Source organism: Ascaphus truei, chromosome 3, assembly GCF_040206685.1.
Source record: "Ascaphus truei isolate aAscTru1 chromosome 3, aAscTru1.hap1, whole genome shotgun sequence".
In the NCBI taxonomy this organism is placed as follows: domain Eukaryota; kingdom Metazoa; phylum Chordata; class Amphibia; order Anura; family Ascaphidae; genus Ascaphus; species Ascaphus truei.
The window spans coordinates 233,112,194-233,134,693 of record NC_134485.1 but is presented as its reverse complement, the minus strand read 5'-3'; the positions used below and the strand labels follow the sequence as shown (position 1 = coordinate 233,134,693).

The following is a 22,500-nucleotide window of genomic DNA, read 5'->3' as shown; positions in this document are numbered from 1 at the left end:
AACAAATTATCCCAAACAAAAAGATCAGAGATATGTACAGGATGAGTGTAAGAGGGACTTATCCCTGTTTAAATAAAGCAGCCTCAGAGCTCTGGGAATCCAACAGTGAGATAGTTGATTGCAGCCACTCAATTAACTAGTGTCCACCTGGACTAATGAGAGCTCTGTAAAAAGCCTCATGTGAGACACAGGAGAGAGATTCCTTAGCTCACATTTGGGCTGACAGAAGGAGAGCAGAGAAGCCTGCACACAGACACTGACTTGAGCATAAAGGCTGCGCTGAGATCAAGACACCTAGAGACCTATATTTCCTTGACACAGAGGACCTAGGAACCTGCCAGAGACTGACATGGAGGGCCACCTGCTTAAGGTACTTCCTGAGACTTTGGGGTATGGGAATATCCCTCCAGTCCTGCATATAGTGTCTGGGGAAGTAAGTTAGCCCTTACAAAGGGATAGGGGTTTGTTATAGTTGTTTTTGTATGTTTTGACTGGATGAAGGAACAGGCTCAATAATAAAGATATAATTGCACCCAAATTGGTCTCCATTATATGTACCTCTCACACATCTCTTACATATGGTGTCAGAAGTTGGGATGAGAGGTGGCCCTTGAATTGCAAAGGGGCCCCAGAGACTGCCTGTGAAAATGTTTGTGCTTGTGCCTGCATATAGTTCCTTTAACAGCCTGAGAAACAAAACAAAGGATCACATGCAGAAGTGACTAGATTTAAAGTGCTACAATCCAGGCAGGAAAGCTATACTGCACTGGAGAAAGCTACAATGCCACAGTTCAACTGGGAGGACTGCGACATATTGTGATCCACACAAGGGACTGATGCTGTCACCAGAATCTATCCCACCACTTGTGAAAGAAGAAAAAAAACCAACCCCCATGGGATTTTAAAATGGCCGCCCAGCTGAAGTTAAATACAGACTCTGCAAGAATGGGGAAGAAAATGTGTTCCTGGTGTAAAGAGCCCAGCCACACGGAGCAGTGTCCCTTCAGGCCTTATTCGGATGATGAGGATGATCTCTTTGTGGCCCCAGAAAAAGGGCTGCAGCAAGAGGATTTTTTTTTCAATGTGCCAAGAACTGCAGCAGCAAGCAATGCGCTGTGGACCCAAGGAAGATACAGAAGTTTAACTTGGCAAGGGCACATCCAGTATCAAAAAAAGGTGCTGTTACATTTTCTATAATAAAATCTAACATATTCTTGCTCTCTTTTCCTTGTGGGTTGTAATGATAAACATTTAGTACAGATCCGGGCATTATCACATTGAAACTACCACTGACACTATCGGGCGTTTCAGTGCAATAGTGCCCCAATCGTCACTATTGCAGTTTATTAAGTAACCCTCAATGGGTTTCTTTTAATGAGGGAAATATATATTTTTAACTAATTATCCCAAACAAAAAATATCAGAGATATGTAACAGGGACTTATCCCTGTTTAAATAAAGCAGCCTCCAAGCTCTGAGAATCCAACAGACAGATAGTTGATTGCAGCCACTCAATTAATTAGTCTCCACCTGGACTAATGAGAGCTCTGTAAAAAGCCTCATGAGACACAGGAGAGAGATTCTTTAGCTCACATTTGGGCTGACAGAAGGAGAGCAGAGAAGTCTGCACACAGACACTGACTTGAGCACAAAGGCTGCACTGAGATCAAGACATCCAGAGACCTACATTTCCTGAACACAGAGGACCCAGGAACCTGCCAGAGACTGACATGGACGGCAACCTGAGGGGATGATACTTCCTGAGGGGATGATAGGCTGATAATGGGAATATCCCTCCAGTCCTGCAGATAGGGTATGGGGAAGTAAGTTAGCCCTTACAAAGGGATAGGCGTTTGTTATTTTGTTGTTTTTGTATGTTTTGCCTGGATAAAGAAACAGGCTCAATAAAGCCAAGATCTAGTTGCACCCTAAAACAGTCTCCATTTGCATAGCTCTGCACACATCTCTTACAGAAAGATAAATATTAAATGTATGTAAATGTTTTTTTTCAGGTATTTTGATTACAAGGAGAAACACTTAAATATGTCAATTGTGAAATACTTTTCTCTGCTTAATCAATGAGAATACACCAATGCTAAATCAGAGTGATCTGTGCATAAGAACATAATTGTATAGAGTAAGTTTTAATTATAATCCATAATCAGATGTTTCACTTCCCTTCCACTCAGATTTTTTTTATTATCCCTCAATCATTAAAGTGGGAACTTCCAAGCTAATTCAAATACTAAAATATATATTTTGCCAGGTGAAATGCGAATATACAGGCTAATTTCCAAAGGAATACGATGTTCTGGAAGATCAGTAGTAAAAGTTTCAATGAAAAAAACAGATACCAAAGAAATAAAAAATATTCTATTTCCGTTACTGTTATTTTTTGCTTTATTAAATGTGGTGCTATATTTTGCTCCACTTTTTGCCGCAGTTTTGCAGCAATGAGACACTCTAATGGTATCTGTGCTGCTTATTGCATTGTATGACAAAGTAGCAATTTTACTTTAATTATGATTTTTAACAGCTTTTCCAGAAGCCCTGCTTTTTCTTATCTTAATTACTTAGTGTACATAAACTCCCTACATTTATTTGTAGAGGAGTCCATGTACATAGTGGTGTAGATGTCAGTACCTTTAAAAAGTGTGTGTAACAACCTCTACAAGTCTAAAATATGTAAAGGTATACGTGAACTTAAAAGTGAAAGATACTTGAAGGTGCTGAAACTCAATGGTGAAATCCCATAAAAATTAAGCAAAAAGAGTAGCACTTCAAAAATAGCGGTCAAGTTGTGAGTATTTATTTATCCAACGTTTGGGTCCAACACAGCAGACCTTTCCCAAGGTTCCACAAGTCTAACATAGTTAGTATCTTTTCCCCATCCTCGGGCAGAGTCATCAATAGTTAGTATGAGGTGAGGTACTATAAACTGTGTGGCACATACAAAATAAAAAGAGACACAAAGTTCTTGGAAATCTTTATGTAAAATATAAACCTGGGAGGATTGTCTGTGGCCATCACAGATTCTCAGGATGAAAACATTAGGTAATAGAAAGCGTTCAAATGCATTGGATAGGGCATTTGCCATCCTCCCACATCAACCTGCAGCAGGGCTGGCTTGATGGCGGGGCTATCGGTGTGAATGCACCTGGCCCAACTTCTGTAATCACAGTTTAAATGTCGTGGCGGTTGAATTCACCACCACAACATTTAAACTGTGATTACCAGAGTTGGGCCGTAGCAGATCCCGGGGCCTTTGTAAGTTCCAGCATCTCCTTCTGCTACGAGAAGCAAGGGCGGGCAAGAGACCTCAAGCATCACATGATTTCATTACGTAATGTCATCGCAGCCACACATGCACACACAGTGCCCCTGGACACGCAGTACTCCCAGCCGGCCCTGACCTGCAGGACAAAGGACATTATCCGAAAATAAGGACAGGTGGCAACTCTAACTAACCTACAATAAAACTAAACATGGCAAAATGTGATATGTTGTCTTTTTAAAGGTCTTCCAGTGTAAAACATCATAGAAAAAAATCACTGTCAAGAACATAAATATGCAGGGGTCTGCATATGTTAACTGTAAATGTAATGTTGACAGCAAATTCTAGGGCTCAAGTAGCAGAATACAAATTTAACTTTATGTAGCGAGGTCCCCCTCTGCCCGTCGCCCTCCCTCACCTGGCTTGCGATCACGGGTGCCACCGAGCCCAATGGCGGACCCGTCGGCGATTGCCAGGGTGAGGGGCAGACGGGAACCGAGCGGAGGTTGCTGGGGACGCGAGCGGCTGGTTGTCAGGGCCGCGGGCGCGTCGCTAGGGCTCCGGCGGGTGCCGGTGCAGGGCGCCGCCATTGTGAATTGCGCGCGCATGCGCAGTGGGGATTTCGGCGCGGAGACCGGCAGGGTGAATCTAACCCACAGCCCTGTATACACAGTTCAAAGAACAGGAACATAGAAAGGCAATGTAAAAGTAAACATGTTTCGATACCCAAGATGATTAATAATTAAACCATCATTTAACAAGAGAAACCAGCATGACAATTTGAACCTAATGTAGATCCAGACTCTGTAGTTAGAAAGACAGCAAAAGCTGCTACAAAATCACAGTAACCACATATTTAAAAGAACATTTAATAACCTAAAACAGTAAGGCATCTGAAAACCTGCTTCAGGACCTTAAAGGAGCAATCTAAGCTCTTTCTAATTATTTTTACCCAGAATTGAAGAAGAGGGTCACTGGAACTAACCCCCATTTATTTCAGCTCTGGGGACCCCCAGCTTCCAGAGATACCTCCGTAGTAGATGCCGGTAGCCACCCCACCTGAGCTAGCGGGGCTTTAAAGTTCAAAGCTCCCGCGTCACATTGGCCAATAGGGAGTCGAGCCTGATGATGTCATGGATTCCTATTGGCCTACAGGGTGCAGAGCTTTAAACAGCAGCCACTACGTGATCCCTGGCAGTCGAGCAGAGCGGCTACTAGCATCTACTATGGAGGTAAGTATCTCTGAAGCATGGGGTCCCGGAGTTGAAATGAATGAGACTCGGCTCCGGAGACCCATGCTCTAATCCACGGTAAAAAGAAAGAGCTTAGATTGCCGCTTTAAGCCTTCTGAGCATTGAAACAGTGTTTGAATGTTTGCTACAGGGTCTTGTAATGGGGAATATACTGTATTTGCTTGGGTAATGCATTTCTTCTGGTTCTGTAATTGTACTGCACATCCCTACTGCACATAAACTGCACTGGAAATCTTAAGCTACCTTGTAAAGCCTAATAATACAGTGGGGGGGGGGGGGGGGGGGGTGGGTGGGAGGGTTTTGGTATTCATTAAACTGCAATAGTGGCACAATTGCATTTAAGAGTTTCAGTGCGATAGTGCCTAGATCAGCACTATCAGAGTTTAATTAATCATCCCCATATAATCCTATGTTATAAACGCCAGTAATTAATGTGGTTAGTAAATAAACACTATACTGCACACATTGTTCACTACCCACTGCAGGGTGCATCTACCAGCGTAAAATAGGCTGGAGTTTTATATCAGTGATTATATAGAACTGCACACAAGCAGAATCCCGGACCATTACCAGTCGCTGGAATGCATTGGTTACTGTATGTTTCTAATAATGGGAGTCATGACAGAAAAAGTCATAATGAAACCCAGCATGCAAACTCTTGATGTTCGAGGGATATTTGTTCCAATAATCCCGTTTCAAAGATCATCACTTTAAAATGAATATATTTGAAGTATGGCAGATTATGTGTGATTGTATTTGCTGTACTCCCTTTTCCAAATAAATTGGGGACTTTACATGATCGAGCTTAAACCCCCCCCCCCAATAAATGCTATGCAGTTTATCATGTTAAACTGTAACGACTTCCTCTTTCCTATGAAGAACTCAATGTGTGACAGGCATGGGATTCATCAACTTTAAAGCCAATTACGGGCAGTGCCAGAAAGCACCACTCATCTATCAATGAATATTTCTGGCACATTGCAGGGGAATATAATGCTGCCTGGCACAAATTATTGTATAACGTATTTAATGAGGAACTATCTATGTATACTGACCATATCTTATTATGGATCAGATACATAGATGATATCCTCCTACTGTGGGAAGGTCCCCAGAATCTCCTGCTTGAATTTGTAGAGCATCTTAACAACAATACTCTGAACTTGAGACTAACAACTGTACTGAGTACTACGTCCATTACGTTTCTGGACCTCAATATATTTGTCGATAGTGACCGGAATAGTCAAACTAATGTATTTAGGAAAAGTACAGCCACAAATAGTTTACTGCTGGCACAGAGCCAGCACCCAACAGTCTTATTGCTGGAATTCCTACTGGCCAGTACCTCCGATTAAGGAGGAACTGCTCTACAATATAGGAGTTCATTATACAATCTAAGGAATTACGTGATCGCTTCCTAAGTCGTGGGTACAACATTAAAACACTTAACAGAGCTTACCACAGGGCTTTGCATAGTGACAGAGATCTTCTTTTGTCCTCTAATATATCCAAAACTAAGGACAACACTATAAAATGTATTGGCACCTATAATAAAAGATGGTGGGCAATAAAAAGAATATTTGTCCGACTTTGGTACCTTCTTTTATCAGATGTTAATCTGGCTAAGGTCATCGGTCCTAAACCAACTATTACCAGTAGGCGATCTAAGAACTTGCGGGATACCCTTGTTCATAGTCATCATCAGCGAGCAAGGACAGTTACGTGGTTGAGTCCCATTAAAGGGATGCATCGCTGCCAAGGTTGTAAGGCATGTAAGCATGTCATCATAGCTAAGACCTTCATGAATCATGATAATATGCAGAATTTCACTGTGGATAGTTTCATCAATTGCAGGACTACATATGTGATATGCCTCATTACTTGCAACTGTGGGAAGAGATATGTAGGTAAGACTACTAGACAGCTTCGTAGACGTATACTTGAACATGTCAACTCTGTCAAGCACTCTACTGAAACCCTAGTTGCAAGACATGTTATATAATTTCACAATGGGGATATAAATTGCTTGAAATTTATGGGCATATATCAACTTAAATGTCCTGCGAGAGGTGGTAACGTAGATCAGATGTTACTGCGTATTGAATCCGAGTGGATTTATAAGATTAAAACCAGGAGCCCTAACGGGCTCAATGAAGGTTATACTTATACCCCCTTTATTTGAAATCATATATCCGGATCTCTGTCAAATTGTCTGGATTGACCTGACCATCTGTTTTATTTTTGAATTACAATAAATTGCTTCTGACCAGTTTAAGAGAGTTCTGTACCATCTTCCTGTTTTACTCATCATTGGTATTGACTATACTTAGTTAAAATTTCGTAATAAAATTATACCATAATTAGTGACTATATTACTAGAGATATAAACCTTTTTTGGTTTATTTCTGTGTGTAACTGATGTATACATGCAATGTATTGTGATAAGATCCTTTAACAAACTAACTAATTATTAGCATGTATTTATACTTATTTCATACTATTTAGATTTTTATCTTCACTGTATTCTGGTGACACCATTATGTATTTATATTGAGGGAAGCAATATTTGAGCTCTGTATCTGCGAGGTGTTGTTATAAGTACCAGTGTTAGTTGGGATTGTATTATCCCTGAGGACGTAATTGCAGGCTCTATCTCCTTGCACAGGCGCAGTGCAATTCATTCATTGTGCTGTGTTTCGAGAGTAGAGTCTATCTGCTCACACGCGCATTTTGGCAAAGAACTGCCTGTCATGCACGCATGCGTAATGGTTAGAAGGGGACTCTTTGGTATTATGGCAAGATTCTATCTCTCCACGCATGCGCAATAGCGTTATAGAGTGAGCTTGATTTGTAAGTATGTCATATATCAATGCACCTGACTACAGTGGCTGCCGGACATCATAAGGGGTAATTGCCACACTATTTTCTTTGGGCTTTGGTACTTACAGCTGAGACAGCGACTATTCTAAAACAAACCAGTGGCAATCACCAAAAAGATCCAGGTACAGCCTGAATACATGCCTTAAACGTGCCTTAAACTAGCCCCAGCATTTCTGCATTGATTAATGGCCCATCAGAATAACAGCAGGGGTCCCTGGCAGTCCCATTGAAACTGAATGGGACTGCCAGGGACCCCTGCTGTGTTAAACCTATGGGTCGTTAGTCAATGCAGAAATGCCTCAATCTTGCCTCAAACTAGCCCAGCACATACCCAGCACATACCCTGAATGTAACCCGGCTAGTTTAAAGCAAGCTTTAGTATAGTCGTGGCCTAGTCTGTATGCCCTCCATTATTCAGATTTGGCCCGTTTTATTATATTACGAGGCGCTTATGTGCATGCGCAATGGCGGACCTTGAGTAGCGTCGCTATGGAGACGGCGGGCTATAAATAATCTCTGCTCCCTCCCCACTGCAAAATTTCCCTGACGAAGCTCCATAGCTGGAGGGAAACGTGCGTTGGGCATGTGATGTCGTCATTAGGCTCCGTTATGGAGCTGTTTTAGTACAGTGTCAGTCAGCCGGTCAGTGCTCATAGCCTACATATGTTGATAGTTTAGTGTTTAGTTGTACTTTACCAGGCAGGGAAGTTTACTTGATCTCCACCTAGTGATATTGGAGTCTTACATCGTGCCTCTCAATACGCTCCCAGTGTACTTAGGCTGTGCAAGGGGTGCTAAGGGCTCACCGCTGTGGATTTAAGTGGCACTTGTAGCTGCATCATTCCGCTGTAAATTTATAGATACACATGTTTATTATTCATAAGTGTGAGCAGTGTTACAAGGTATCTAATGATACTTATGTGCCTACTAGTAACTTCCTTTTAGAACCCTGGCATTGTGTTATACTATATTAAACACTAAGGGCCTCATGCAGTAAGCCCCGATAAGGCTTTTCCGGCATTTTATAGCCGTTTTTTGCCCTCCTGATTCAGTAAGCCCCGATAAGTGGGAATTATCGGCAACTTTTCTTCCGAAAAAATTTTTTTCGCCACCCGGCTGCCGATAAGCCACTTATCGGGACTTTTTTTTCCCGCCTGAATTCAGTAAGCCCCGATCAGCTTTTTGGTGCTGATCGGCAGGCCAGATTGGAGATTTTATGGCCAATCCAGCCCGCCAACTAAAGTTGGCAACTTGCTGAAGGAGAAGCATCGGCAAGGGCGACACTTAGGAAAAATCAGCCCTTTTTCCTGCCTGTGATTGATGCCGGGGGTCTCCGGAGCTGATACCCGCACCGGAGCCCCCCGGCATGCATCCGAGGCAGGAAAAAGGCATTTAAAAGCCACTTCATTACCTTAGCGGCTAACCGCTAAGGCAATGAAGGGGTTAACCCACCGTGCCAGCGTTATTGTGGGTAGCGGGGATGGGTGAGGGGGGTATTTGGCCCTGGGTGTGAGTTTAGGACTTGCGGGGGGGATGCGGGGGCACTTAACCCCTTCACGACCGTAGCGGTTAATACCGCTACGGTCCTGAAGGGGTTAAGGCCTCCCGCTACCCACCCGCAAGCCCTAAACAACCACCGTTGGGGCTAATGCCCCCTTCACACACCCCCACTACCCACAATAATAAAAAAAACACACCCCAGCCCCACAATAACGAATTAAATAAATAATTAAATAATTATATATATATATATATATATATATATATATATATATATATATACCCAACAACACCTATACCCCCCTAACATACAGTATAGTAATGGGCAGAATGACTATTATCCACAAATGGATAATAGTGCAGTTGTCCATTTACAATACATACACAACAATAAAGACTTTAAATACATATAGCACTCACCCATGTCCCACTGCCATGATGAAGGCCATCCTCATCTTCATCCTGCCCATGCCCCATCCGCTTCTGCAAAACAAACACAAGAATTACAACATCCAAATTAATGTCCCCTAACCCCTTAATCACCATAGCGGTTATTAACCGCTACAGTTATTAAGGGGTTAAGCCACCATCACCCACATACCCTCCCCCACAAAGCCCCCCAACCACCCTCACCCAATACCCACAGGGGAGTCCTACCAAATACCCTTGGGCCTAATACCCCCTCCCCCAGCACATACAGTACAATAATGTGCCAAATAACTATTATCCACATAGGGATAATACATTATTTGGCCATTATTAAACACATTCAATACCGTTAAAATGTAAAGAAAATTGTACTAACCTCATCAATAAGAAGTCTCCGTCGCCAGCATCATCCTTGGGGTCCGTTGCCAACATTAGAAATAGCCACAACATTTGAATATCATTAACATAACACTGAACCCCTTAATCACCTTATCGGGTACTAACCTGAAAGGTAATTAAGGGGTGAAGCCATCCTGCAATGCCTACAACAGTTATGGATAACATCCTCAGTGAAATAAATACCCATTGCCTAACCAAATTCCATTTAATCATTCAATCTGTAGGCTCACATGCCTCATAAAACATTGCATTTACAGTGTATACATGTAGCATAACATGTAAACTGCATGTACACGCTGCAAATCAATGTTAACAATACAATAATGCCACTCAAATCGCCATACATCACAAGAAGTATATTATTTAATACAATAAACTCACCATCAATGAATTACCACACATCAATTACATCCCTAAACAATTAAAATACCATCCATACCAATTACACAATGAACTAAAGCTATCCTAACAGAGAACAACTTCAAAACATAGTCAAAAGTACACCAACAATTACAATATACTAAAGCAAGGCTTTCCATATCCTACTGTACGGCCTGGAAGCCCAAAACTTACATCTGTCTAAAAATAAAATACATTTAGCACACATCAATGCATAGCCACAATGATTAACAATACAGAATTAGAAGCTTTAACAACTCTATCATTTCTTACCCTGTATATATATCTGTACACATACAGTACATACAGACATACATACAGTGGGAAGAAATGATATGCATTATAAAAAATGAAAACATGAAAAAGCAACACAAAAAACAGTTACATTAAGTACATTTCTTTATTTAACTTACCATTACTTGCCCCCACCGACTCCCGTTGATCAGCTTACTCACGAACCAATCCACGACACCATCCACGACACCATCCAGGAACAAATCCACGAACCAAACCAGGAACCAATCCAAGAACAAGTGCAGGAACCAATCCAGGAAGCAAGCCACGAAGAAATCCAAGAAACAATCCACGACACGATCCAGGAACAGGAACCCATAAAAGAAAAAAACATAACAAATTAAACATTAAAATAATAAAACATGACAATCAAGGGTTGTACTAGTTTTATTCTTAGTGAATCTGTATTACAATACCTTGTTCCGGGGTCTTCTTGACGTCCGGTGCCACGCCCTGGTCTTCAATCTTCAGGAGGAGGTCCTTCCTCCTCGGCGTCTGGCTTCAAAATGAGACGACATAGGCTTTTATAGGCCTATGACGTCACATTTGTCGTCATATGGTTCCCACGGCCCTGATTGGGCCGTGAAAACCATGTGTTTTGGCCGATGTAAAAAAATTGATGACGTCACTTAAAGGCAATGCCAGCACAGCCAATCAGAATGGCTTTGCTGCTATTGCCTTTAAGAAAACGTCATGAAATGACACATGGCCGGACTCACATGGTACTTGAACCAATCAGAGTAGGGATGGAGTTCCCACGCTCTGATTGGCTGGCTTACCATGTGAGTCCGGCCATGTGTCATTTCATGACGTTTTCTTAAAGGCAATAGCAGCAAAGCCATTCTGATTGGCTGTGCTGGCATTGCCTTTAAGTGACGTCATCAATTTTTTTACATCGGCCAAAACACATGGTTTTCACGGCCAATCAGGGCCGTGGGAACCATATGACAACAAATGTGACGTCATAGGCCTATAAAAGCCTATGTCGTCTCATTTTGAAGCCAGACGCCGAGGAGGAAGGACCTCCTCCTGAAGATTGAAGACCAGGGCGTGGCACCGGACGTCAAGAAGACCCCGGAACAAGGTATTGTAATACAGATTCACTAAGAATAAAACTAGTACAACCCTTGATTGTCATGTTTTATTATTTTAATGTTTAATTTGTTATGTTTTTTTCTTTTATGGGTTCCTGTTCCTGGATCGTGTCGTGGATTGTTTCTTGGATTTCTTCGTGGCTTGCTTCCTGGATTGGTTCCTGCACTTGTTCTTGGATTGGTTCCTGGTTTGGTTCGTGGATTTGTTCCTGGATGGTGTCGTGGATGGTGTCGTGGATTGGTTCGTGAGTAAGCTGATCAACGGGAGTCGGTGGGGGCAAGTAATGGTAAGTTAAATAAAGAAATGTACTTAATGTAACTGTTTTTTGTGTTGCTTTTTCATGTTTTCATTTTTTATAATGCATATCATTTCTTCCCACTGTATGTATGTCTGTATGTATGTGTACAGATATATATACAGGGTAAGAAATGATAGAGTTGTTAAAGCTTCTAATTCTGTATTGTTAATCATTGTGGCTATGCATTGATGTGTGCTAAATGTATTTTATTTTTAGACAGATGTAAGTTTTGGGCTTCCAGGCCGTACAGTAGGATATGGAAAGCCTTGCTTTAGTATATTGTAATTGTTGGTGTACTTTTGACTATGTTTTGAAGTTGTTCTCTGTTAGGATAGCTTTAGTTCATTGTGTAATTGGTATGGATGGTATTTTAATTGTTTAGGGATGTAATTGATGTGTGGTAATTCATTGATGGTGAGTTTATTGTATTAAATAATATACTTCTTGTGATGTATGGCGATTTGAGTGGCATTATTGTATTGTTAACATTGATTTGCAGCGTGTACATGCAGTTTACATGTTATGCTACATGTATACACTGTAAATGCAATGTTTTATGAGGCATGTGAGCCTACAGATTGAATGATTAAATGGAATTTGGTTAGGCAATGGGTATTTATTTCACTGAGGATGTTATCCATAACTGTTGTAGGCATTGCAGGATGGCTTCACCCCTTAATTACCTTTCAGGTTAGTACCCGATAAGGTGATTAAGGGGTTCAGTGTTATGTTAATGATATTCAAATGTTGTGGCTATTTCTAATGTTGGCAACGGACCCCAAGGATGATGCTGGCGACGGAGACTTCTTATTGATGAGGTTAGTACAATTTTCTTTACATTTTAACGGTATTGAATGTGTTTAATAATGGCCAAATAATGTATTATCCCTATGTGGATAATAGTTATTTGGCACATTATTGTACTGTATGTGCTGGGGGAGGGGGTATTAGGCCCAAGGGTATTTGGTAGGACTCCCCTGTGGGTATTGGGTGAGGGTGGTTGGGGGGCTTTGTGGGGGAGGGTATGTGGGTGATGGTGGCTTAACCCCTTAATAACTGTAGCGGTTAATAACCGCTATGGTGATTAAGGGGTTAGGGGACATTAATTTGGATGTTGTAATTCTTGTGTTTGTTTTGCAGAAGCGGATGGGGCATGGGCAGGATGAAGATGAGGATGGCCTTCATCGTGGCAGTGGGACATGGGTGAGTGCTATATGTATTTAAAGTCTTTATTGTTGTGTATGTATTGTAAATGGACAACTGCACTATTATCCATTTGTGGATAATAGTCATTCTGCCCATTACTATACTGTATGTTGTGTATTGATGCTATGTTTATTGGGGGCATTTGTCCCCAATAAACATGCTACTATGCGTTAACCCCTTCATTGCCTTAGCGGCTTTCCGCTATGGTAATGAAGCAGCATTAATGTATTTTAATAATATTGTGCGGAAGCAGGAGGCCCCCTGAGCTGAAGCGCATTTATTTGTGGCTCAGAGACCCCCTGCCTCCCGAGTTACAGGCCCCGGTTTGGGCCATCGGTTACAGTGTGGACGCCATGTTTATTGCGGGGACGCTATAAACATGGCGGCGACACTGCCACCCGATGACACATACCGGGGCCTGTAACTCGGGAAGCAGGGGGTCCCTGCTCCACAAAGCAATGCGGTTCAGCTCAGGGGACCCCTGCTCACTGTACAGTATAATTAAAAAGACATTCATGCTGCTTCATTACCGTTGCACATAGCCGCCAAGGTAAGGAACGAGTCTTTATTGATGTGTGTGTGTTTTATTTATACTGTACATGTGCAGAGGGTCTCCGGAGCAGAACAGCGTTGGTTTGAGGTCCGGGGACCCCCTGCCCCCCGAGATACAGGCCCCTTTATGGGGTGCCGGTATCCCTCTGGTTTGTTTACAGGTCGCGGTCACGTGATCGGGACCTTTAAACGCAGAGGGATACCGGCACCTCATAAAGGGGCCTGTATCTCGGGGGGTAGGGGGTCCCCGGACCTCAAACCAACGCGGTTCAGCTCCGAAGACCCCCTGCACATGTACACTATGAATAAAAGTTGTTTTTAAATACTTTTTTTGGTGCCGAAGTTTGCGCTGAGAGAGCGGCTTGTCTCTCTCAGCTGCAAACATCTATCGGCACCAAAGGCTTATCGGGAGCCTTATCGGGAGCCAGGCTGTATCGCCACAGCTCATCGGCAGCTTTGCTTTCGCAGTGCTTCAGCAGGGATCGGAAGGATTCGGCCCTTACTGAATACTGCGAGGGCAAATCGCCCAAAAAAAACATTTTCGCAATTCGTGCCGAAAATTTTGTATCGGGGCTTACTGCATGAGGCCCTAAGTACTCTATTGGTGGTGAAACCAAAGTAGGGATATAATATCCCTCACTAATCTCTGCACTGGTAACACTATCATTACACTATCTGTGCTATCCACTGATCTGGTGGTTTTCCACCTCTGCTGATTGCACCATATAGCCCCATACCCTACCACTATGTTCTGAGTAGGAGTGGTTATATTTGAGGGGGACACTGGTGCATATGTTATTTGATTTAATTTCTTTTTAAACATAGTTATATATACTGTACACACTCGGTAATATATGTTTTAAGTAATAATAAATAAAAGTTTATATTTTAATTAGTGGTGTGGATTTAAGTGAATTTTCTTTGGGGTACAATCACTTTGTACCCTCCATTTTACTGTTTGCACCCATTTTACAATTATCGATTGGATTCATTAATTTATATATCACAATCAGTATAGTTTAAGTTGATCACTCCCGAATCGTTCTTTCTTTTGTAATGGCAGATTACGTGTGATTGTATTTGCTGTACTCCCTTTTCCAAATAAAGTGGGGACTTTACATGTTGAAGCTTAAAACCCCCCCCAAATAAATGCTATGCAGTTTATCATGTTAAACTGTAACGACTTCCTCTTTCCTATGAAGAACTCAATGTGTGACAGGCATGGGATTCATCAACTTTAAAGCCAATTACGGGCAGTGCCAGAAAGCACCACTCATCTATCAATGAATATTTCTGGCACATTGCAGGGGAATATAATGCTGCCTGGCACAAAAACACAACTGAAATATTTAACTTCAGCCTGTTAGGGTCACTGAAATGGCTGCAATAAGCAGTGCGTTATTAAAAGAAACTATTAAATAAAGCTTTTTTTAATGAAGTCATCTTTATAAAATCTATCCTTGATACACTGAAGCCACAGTACCTCATTATTTGCATCCATTAAACATGAGCTCTTCTAAAAACAATTCATTTTTGCACTGCAGGTAATACTGGAATATAACTGATAAATCCTCTCAATTCTAACTATGTTAGCATAGATTGAACTACAGTATGGACATTTCTTTTTTCACCTCATCTACTGTACTATGTAACTATTTAACAGTAAAAACATAAAAAAATATTATGTGTGCTTTTTTGTTCTAAAAAATGTGATTTTTAGCAGTTTCCCAGACTGTAGGAAATTGCTCTATCAGGCTGGGATTCGTCATTCAAATTTGTTTGTATTATGTTTCTGCCAGGACAATCAATGATCCAAATTCGTCAAGTGATAGAGTAATTTGTTTCTCCAGATGTTGTAAAGAGCGTTTGAGAATTTTCTTTTTGTTCAACGCCTTTCTTTAGTTTGGTCAACTTTAATTAAAGATGATAGTAATACAAGCATCTAGCTTTTTCTTTCACACTTTTGTTCTAAGCTCGGTCATAATAAGATAATAGCATAAACACTTAATTGACAATACTGTATAAACAAAAATGCTCCTCTATGAGAATAAAAAAAGATATTTGTTACAACACCGGCAGAGCGATTAAAAATAGTTGTGGCGCTCTGTCTGATAACAATAAATATATTTTCAATGTAATACAAAATGGGACAAAGCTATTTAGGCCATAGAAAGAAAAATGTGTACAATATTTTAAACATAAAGTTCTATTTTATTTTTTAAAGTAAAATGATATTAAGTCTGTAAATTAAAAACTAGTGGTACTCTGGGTCTGCAAATAAAGACGTACTTGTACTCGGCACCATTTAGTACCATAACAGTTTGGCAGCTGGTTTAGCATATTGTACCTGCTGCGCATTTTTACTTTTGCAACATTTAAACACAAAGCAACAGGACAGGCTGCATTGCGGCTTCAAATATAAGAGTTCTTTTAATTACAGGTTTGGAGCAGGGGGTCTCCAGAGCTGAACTGCATTAATTTCAGCTCCGGGGACTCCTTGTTCCAGAGATACTTACCTCCGTACGGGGTGCTGGTATCTATGCAAGTAGGGAACTGTGTGCTAACAAAATGGCGGCTTTAAATGTCCCGGGTCACGCAGGCCAATGGGAAGTCGTGATGTCATCCGTTGTGGCTTTTGTTAGCCAGCATGACCAGGACATTAAACTTCACAGGGAAACAGGCACTGCTACGGAGGTAAGTATGCCAGCCAGTTCCCGGAGCTGAAATTATCCGAGCTAAGCTCCGGAGACCCCCTGCTTCAAACCTGCAATTAAACATCTATATACATTTTAAACGCAATGCCGCCTGTTCTGCAGCCTTACACTAACTCCACTAACTCAATACACTAAATCCATCTTTCCCTGAGAGTTCTTTATCTCTTCTTGTGTCTTATTTTTTCCTGCACCATTTAGGATGTTATGACTGCACGGTGTGTGTAATTCCATGGCATGTGCATACATGCATACTTACTTATAGTTAATGCATTCAAGTGTATCATCCCTTGGAGAGATTTAGGTCGGAATTCAAAGGGGTAATTGTGTTGACGTTAATAAAGGAAATGGTTAAGCATAAATCAAGGGGATCATTTCTTTTTACAGTCGCTGAAAAAAAAAAAAAGTACAATAATGTAGAGAATCTTGACAGAGAAGGTCCATGAGGCTTTGTCTGTGGTTGTTTTCAAGAATAAACTTGTTAGGGGCTTAGCTGATAATGACATCAACAGAAGTTGTGAAGTGTTAGTGAAGTTGTATACCTTCTCATCAGGATGGGAGAAGAAACCGAACAGAATAGTGTTTTCCTGACATTTCCCAGATACCGAAGTGATACCACGGCTGTCGGCACTGTGTCCTGTCATTGCTATGTGGAATACTATCAGGGTTGTCATTTTATCATGACATTTGTGAATACTGAAATGTTCTTATCATAAGATGAGCATTTAAAGACTGCCACATTACCAACAGTTTGGTGGCATTTGAAAATGTAAGCCAGTTTTGCAATGTTGAGAAGTTTGTTGGTAAGATTTGTACGAAGAGCCAGAATGTTTGTATACTACGGCTAGTACTGTAATAATATGATGAGCTTGTGCATATGGGGATGAACTGTCTCTGCAAATGCTTTTCTAAGACATGTTTAATACTGTATGCAAATATAGCCATGGCTGGTCCTGGCTATCCATCTGCCCTCCCTGGCACATAAGTCCTGGTAGGTGCAGGCAGTGCCAGGACCAATTTGGGTTTACCCCTCCTCTGCAGCTTCCTTGAGTGGCAGGACTGGAGGTGTGACAGGGTCTGTGTACTGCCCAATCCGGGTGCAGACCTTGGACCCTCCCCTTCTGCACTAAGGAAGAGGCATGCCTAAATTATAGTTAGTTCTTTTCCAGCTTCAATTGAGTGCTCTTCAAGTTCCTAAGAGGTGTACAACTCTAAGCCAAGTACTGGGAGTGTAAGCTGTGTCTCACCAAGCGGGGTGGGACTGCATGATCGGTTCCCCTAGGGGACTGTGAGAAGGACTACAAATGTATTCGCTTTATGTGCTGATTGCAGTGGATTCTAATAAATTCCTCTGTTCAATATTCTCTGGCCTGAGGATGCAGTTACTTGAGAAGAGAGTGAATCAATTCTATCATGGGAACTGCCCCCAGCAACCCTGGGGCCCACGGTAGATGGAGACGCCGCACCTGAGACAAGATCATGAAGTCACCCCTAAAGCCTGTCCTGTTCCCCACAACATCGCGAAGCTCAGCATCTCCTGGAACCAACAGATAGCAAGGTATCCACTCCACACCACCGGTAGCAAGGGCCAAATTTCCCAGAGGGGGAAGTGGGGGAGGGGGAAGCAGTACTACACAAACATACTTAGTGATCCATGTAACAAGAAAGTGGTCTGCGCTGATGCATTTGCTGAAACAAAATATCATTTTTGTCCTGTCTGAAATGCGACATATATATTAAGTGTATTTGTACAGTTGTAGAATTTGGCGCATTCTACGCTATTATTCTAAGCAAAAAAAAGACTTGCGCCATTTTTTTAATATGACGGAGAAAATCAAATGCGTAAAATCATCAAAAAAAGTAATGCAAGCCACACATTTATTTAATTCATAGACCTGCGCCAATATGCAAATGTAATTCCGCCCTAACTGCTCCCACATGCTCCATAAATCATTCATGTTGTTGCCAGAAATTAAATTAACCACCGCAACATTTAAACTGTTATTGCCATGGTCGGGTCCAATGTAAGTTCTGGCCTCTCCTTCTGCTACTATGTGACGCTGCGTCGCCATGACAACACAACGTCCCATGACACGAGGTCGGGTAATAAGCCTCATTGCATTGCAGCAGGAGGAGATGCCAACTCTGGAGCAGGTCAGAGGCCTGCCAAACTCCTAATGCACTGAGCCCTGCAAAACTCCCTGCCAGTCCTGCTTCAGTGGCAGAGGGTCCTGCCACCTCTGTGGCCGTGGAACCTCTGGCATTGGCAAATTACTTGGCCGCTCTTATAAACGATCACATGATCGCTTTCGGAGGCTGGACCTGAAGTGCAGCTCAAAATCAGTGCCCCAGGAGAACAGCCTCTGAAAAATGAGCAAAAGGCCATGACATACAGCCAGGGCTGGTTTAACCATTAGACAAACTAGGCTGCCTAGGGTGGCAAAATATGGGGGGTGGAAACCGCCTATTTTGCCTAATGCAGTTTCCTAACCGGTCGGGAGCAGGGATGTTGCTAAGGATCTAGGCAGTTTCCTCCATCCTGATTGGCTGCTGCTCAGTAATGCAGCCAATCACGAGGAGCTTTCTGGAGCCTCGGGGCGGGGCCAAGCAGAGGAGGCAGTAGCATGGACCAGAGAGAGGTGTGTGTGTGTTTGAGTGTTCTGTGGCTTGCTTGGGGGGGGGGGGGGGGGAGGAAAGAGTATTAGGGAGAGTGTGGGAGAGAGTTTTTCAGTTAGAAAAAGATTTCTGAAAGTTAATTGGGGTGCCTGGCAGAAGGATCACCTAGTGCGCTGAATATGCTTGCATATACGGCCCTGCGTACAGCCTCTAGGGGGCACTTTTTATGATGTACACTGTACTTAAGCCATTAAAGAGGTTAAGCTCGATTCACGTTTAAATAGTGTCAGTGGGGGGAGAGATAGTGTCAGTGAAGGGAGAGAGAGTGTGTGGGAGAGTGGAGGGAGAGAGTGTCAGTGGGGGGAGAGAGAGAGAGTGTCTGGGAGAGTGGAGGGGGGGAGAGTGCCATGGAGAGAGAGAGTGTGTTGGAGAGAGTAGGGGTGGAGGGAAAGAGAGTGTCAGGGAGAGTGGGGGAGGTAGAGAGTGGGGGAGGGAGGGAGTGATGGGGATTTGCATTTATATAAAACTCTGTGCTTATATTTGTGCTTTTACACAGAACCTTACAATGTTGGTGCTCCTTATTTGCCCACATATCTGGACACAATGAAAAGTTACCAACCATCCTTTTAGGCATCCCAACATTAACAGAATCGCTTCCAGTCAAACGTGACACAGGGTTCTATAAAGAGTGCACAAACTTAAAACATTTTACTTGAAACATCTGGAGCAGGCAAGCATATCCTTTTATACTGCTCTTGATTCAGCATGCAAGTAAGATACACTTCCAGTTCCTACGCAGTACTAGGATACTGGCAATCTGTGGCTGAGTTGATAGGAATTGCATTGCACCATCTGGCAATGGAGGGGTTAAGGCTCTTTTTGTTGCTTACAGTTGTAAAATCTGCCATCCTGCCGCAAGTAACATTTCCTAAATATAGGCAAGGGCCTGTTCTACAGATGAGTAACATGATATATTCTACTACGATTGCTTCCAAGTGAAAGCTTTTAATTATTTGATCATCTATGGCAATGTTCCCGTGCAAGGCGGTTTAAGGTTAAGGAAACTTTACTCAGGTGTGAAATACTGCATATCTCCGACTTGTCACTTAGCAGACCTGTCAGCTCTCACTGATTCTCTGTGAGCCTCGTTCATTTTGAGTGAGTCTCAGTGATTTTTAAATTAAGCAATCTCAAAATGGACTTCGCTTCCCTTCACTCCAGCAGCATAGTGTTTTTAGGGATAATCCACAACAGTCACCATATATGATTTGAGTATTTTTAGCGCTATAGATCTTTTTTTTTTTTTATAGTCTCATAGTTAAAACTTTTCTATTAAAATGCTATTTTTTGGTCAGGAGACTAGTGTTGCCAGGTGTCTTGTCCAAAAATACTGGACACAATGTTAAAGATGTGACCCCCCCAATACATATAAAAATATACCCCTACACCCCCCAAATGCATACAAAAATATATCCCCACCTCCCCAATACATATAGAATATACCCCCAACTCCCCAATACATATTGAACATACCCCCACCTCCCCAGTACATATACAAAATACCCCCAACGCCCCAATAAAATTCAGACTTACCTTGGGGATGGTGTCAGGTCGGGTCTGGTGGCTGCGGAGGGGGCAGTGGATGCGGAAGGGGGTAGTGGATGCGGAAGGGGGGCAGTGGATACGGAGGGGAGGGCAGTGAATACTGAGGGGGGCAGTGGATGCGGGAGAGGGGTTGGCGGGGGCAGTGGATGCGGGAGGGCCAGAGGCCTGTCAGAGCAGTTGCCACCATGCCCGATTCTCCCCCGGTGCAGGCTTCTCTCTCCCTGTCTGGCCCACGCCGAGGTGTCTGATGCTGATGCCCGCCGGGCCTCCCTCTCACGCTGGCGCTCACCAGAAGTTGAACCCAGCTGACTTCCTGCCCTGACGTCAGAGGACCCGGCGCACGTCAACTTCAGACACCTCGATGTGGGACAGACAGGGAGAGAGAAGCCTGCAGCAGGGGGAGAGCCGGGCATGGCGGCAACTGCTCTGGCCGGCCGCCGGTCCCCCTGCAGCCACCCTGTGTTTGGAGAGAGATTATATCGGACACATCCATGTATTACCTTTCATTTTATACCGGATGCAGGGGCAAAATACCGGGCTGTCCAGTTCAAAACCGGATGGACACCTGGCAACCCTCCCAGAGACCTCAACTCTCACTCGGAGTGACATATCAGACTTTTGGGACCACGTACAAAGGGACACATTGTGCCATTAAATTGACGATCAGAGAGGCATTTTAAACATGCATCCCTCCCTAAGCATCAATGCTTGTGTTCTGGGGAAGTATTTGCAGGATAAGTTACCAGAACTAGCACATACAGTATGTGATGTGTAAACTCTGCGTCTGTAGAGAAACCTTGATCTACTGTAGTCCATTTTATTTATTTCTGGATTAGTGGTCTTACTTTGACTCCACAAAGAGAAACCTGCCTTGAGCCCTAAGTGAAAGGCACAAGGACAGGGGGAACAGGTTCCCCTCTTACCTCCGATTGCTCCCTGGCCTCTTCCCTCCCACCCCCGCCTTTGGGGACGGGGTGGCGCGGTCAGGGGGCAAGGGGGTTGGCAGGAGAGTTTATTTAGTTGGGCTGGCAGGGCACCTGGTCAATTCCTACGCACCCGGCCCTTTTTTGGGTATATTTCTGATGATGTGGTTGATACTGTTTGAAGTTTATAAAAAAAAAAAAAAGCAAATAAGAAATATGAGAATAAGGACTGCAGTTCCTTGAAGGAGGGGAGATAAGTCTCTGTTTTGTTACCCCTATGGGGTCAAAGTGTTGATGTGGTTGTTGCTTCTGTCGCGGCGGCCGTTGGGGGGTAAGTGCGCTTATCCTTGCCAGTAGGGGCTCTGTCCTTGATAAAGCCCAGTGGGGCTGAGAGTCGAGAGTGGGTGAGGCTCATTTAAATATGAGTTCCAGGAGCCCACTAGTGTCAACGGCCGGGTCACGTGGGCCCGGCTGGGGTGTCATGGGTCATCAGTTCAAGGGCCCTTGACCTTTAACCCTTTGAGCAAGTGGTCTTGCAGGGTTAGTGCTTACCAATTATTTAATAATTAAATAAAAAGCCACAGCCTTGTACCTCCAAACCATGTCTTGTTGTTATTTGTGTGTTATATATGTGGGGTTCTGGGTACTTTGGGTGGAGGGGAGCTCCCTCACAGTCTCCCAGGTCATGTAATTGTAAAAAAAATTACTGGGACCATCAATCTCTGATCTATAACTTGCAGTATATACCATACATCTGTTCTTTTTCTCCTTTTTTTCTCTCCGAACATTTGACCGTCTCTCTGTTATGAACATGTTTTTTTTCCAGTCCTTTACTTGCATTAGGTTTCTCTCGCTTTATTTATGTCACTAACATGTTTCTGTGTTTTCCACATAACCCCAAATGTGTTCACCCAACTTTTTCCCAACCTACATTCATCTACCTGTTCTGTTGTTTCTGAAGTCTGATGGCACTTCATAAATATCAACAAGTTTCGTAAAAGTTCTAGCACCCATTGTCCTTTACAAAAACAAACCGTCCCTCCCTTTCTGCCCTTTTCTGCCTTTA

The 22,500-nt window shown here is 42.9% G+C and overlaps 1 protein-coding gene across 6 annotated transcripts in view; it reads right to left on the bottom strand.

Moving 5' to 3' along the window:
* EDAR (ectodysplasin A receptor) overlaps window positions 1-22,500 on the bottom strand; it is a 127,810-nt gene that overhangs the window by 103,336 nt on the left and 1,974 nt on the right. Inside the window, exon 1 of one of the 6 annotated variants that reach the window (XM_075590316.1) lies at window positions 8,104-8,124. The exons of the other annotated variants lie outside the window; for them this stretch is intronic. The gene's annotated coding sequence lies outside the window, so the exon portion shown is untranslated. Of the gene's footprint in view, window positions 1-8,103; window positions 8,125-22,500 lie in introns of those variants that run through there. 6 annotated transcript variants of the gene reach the window in all.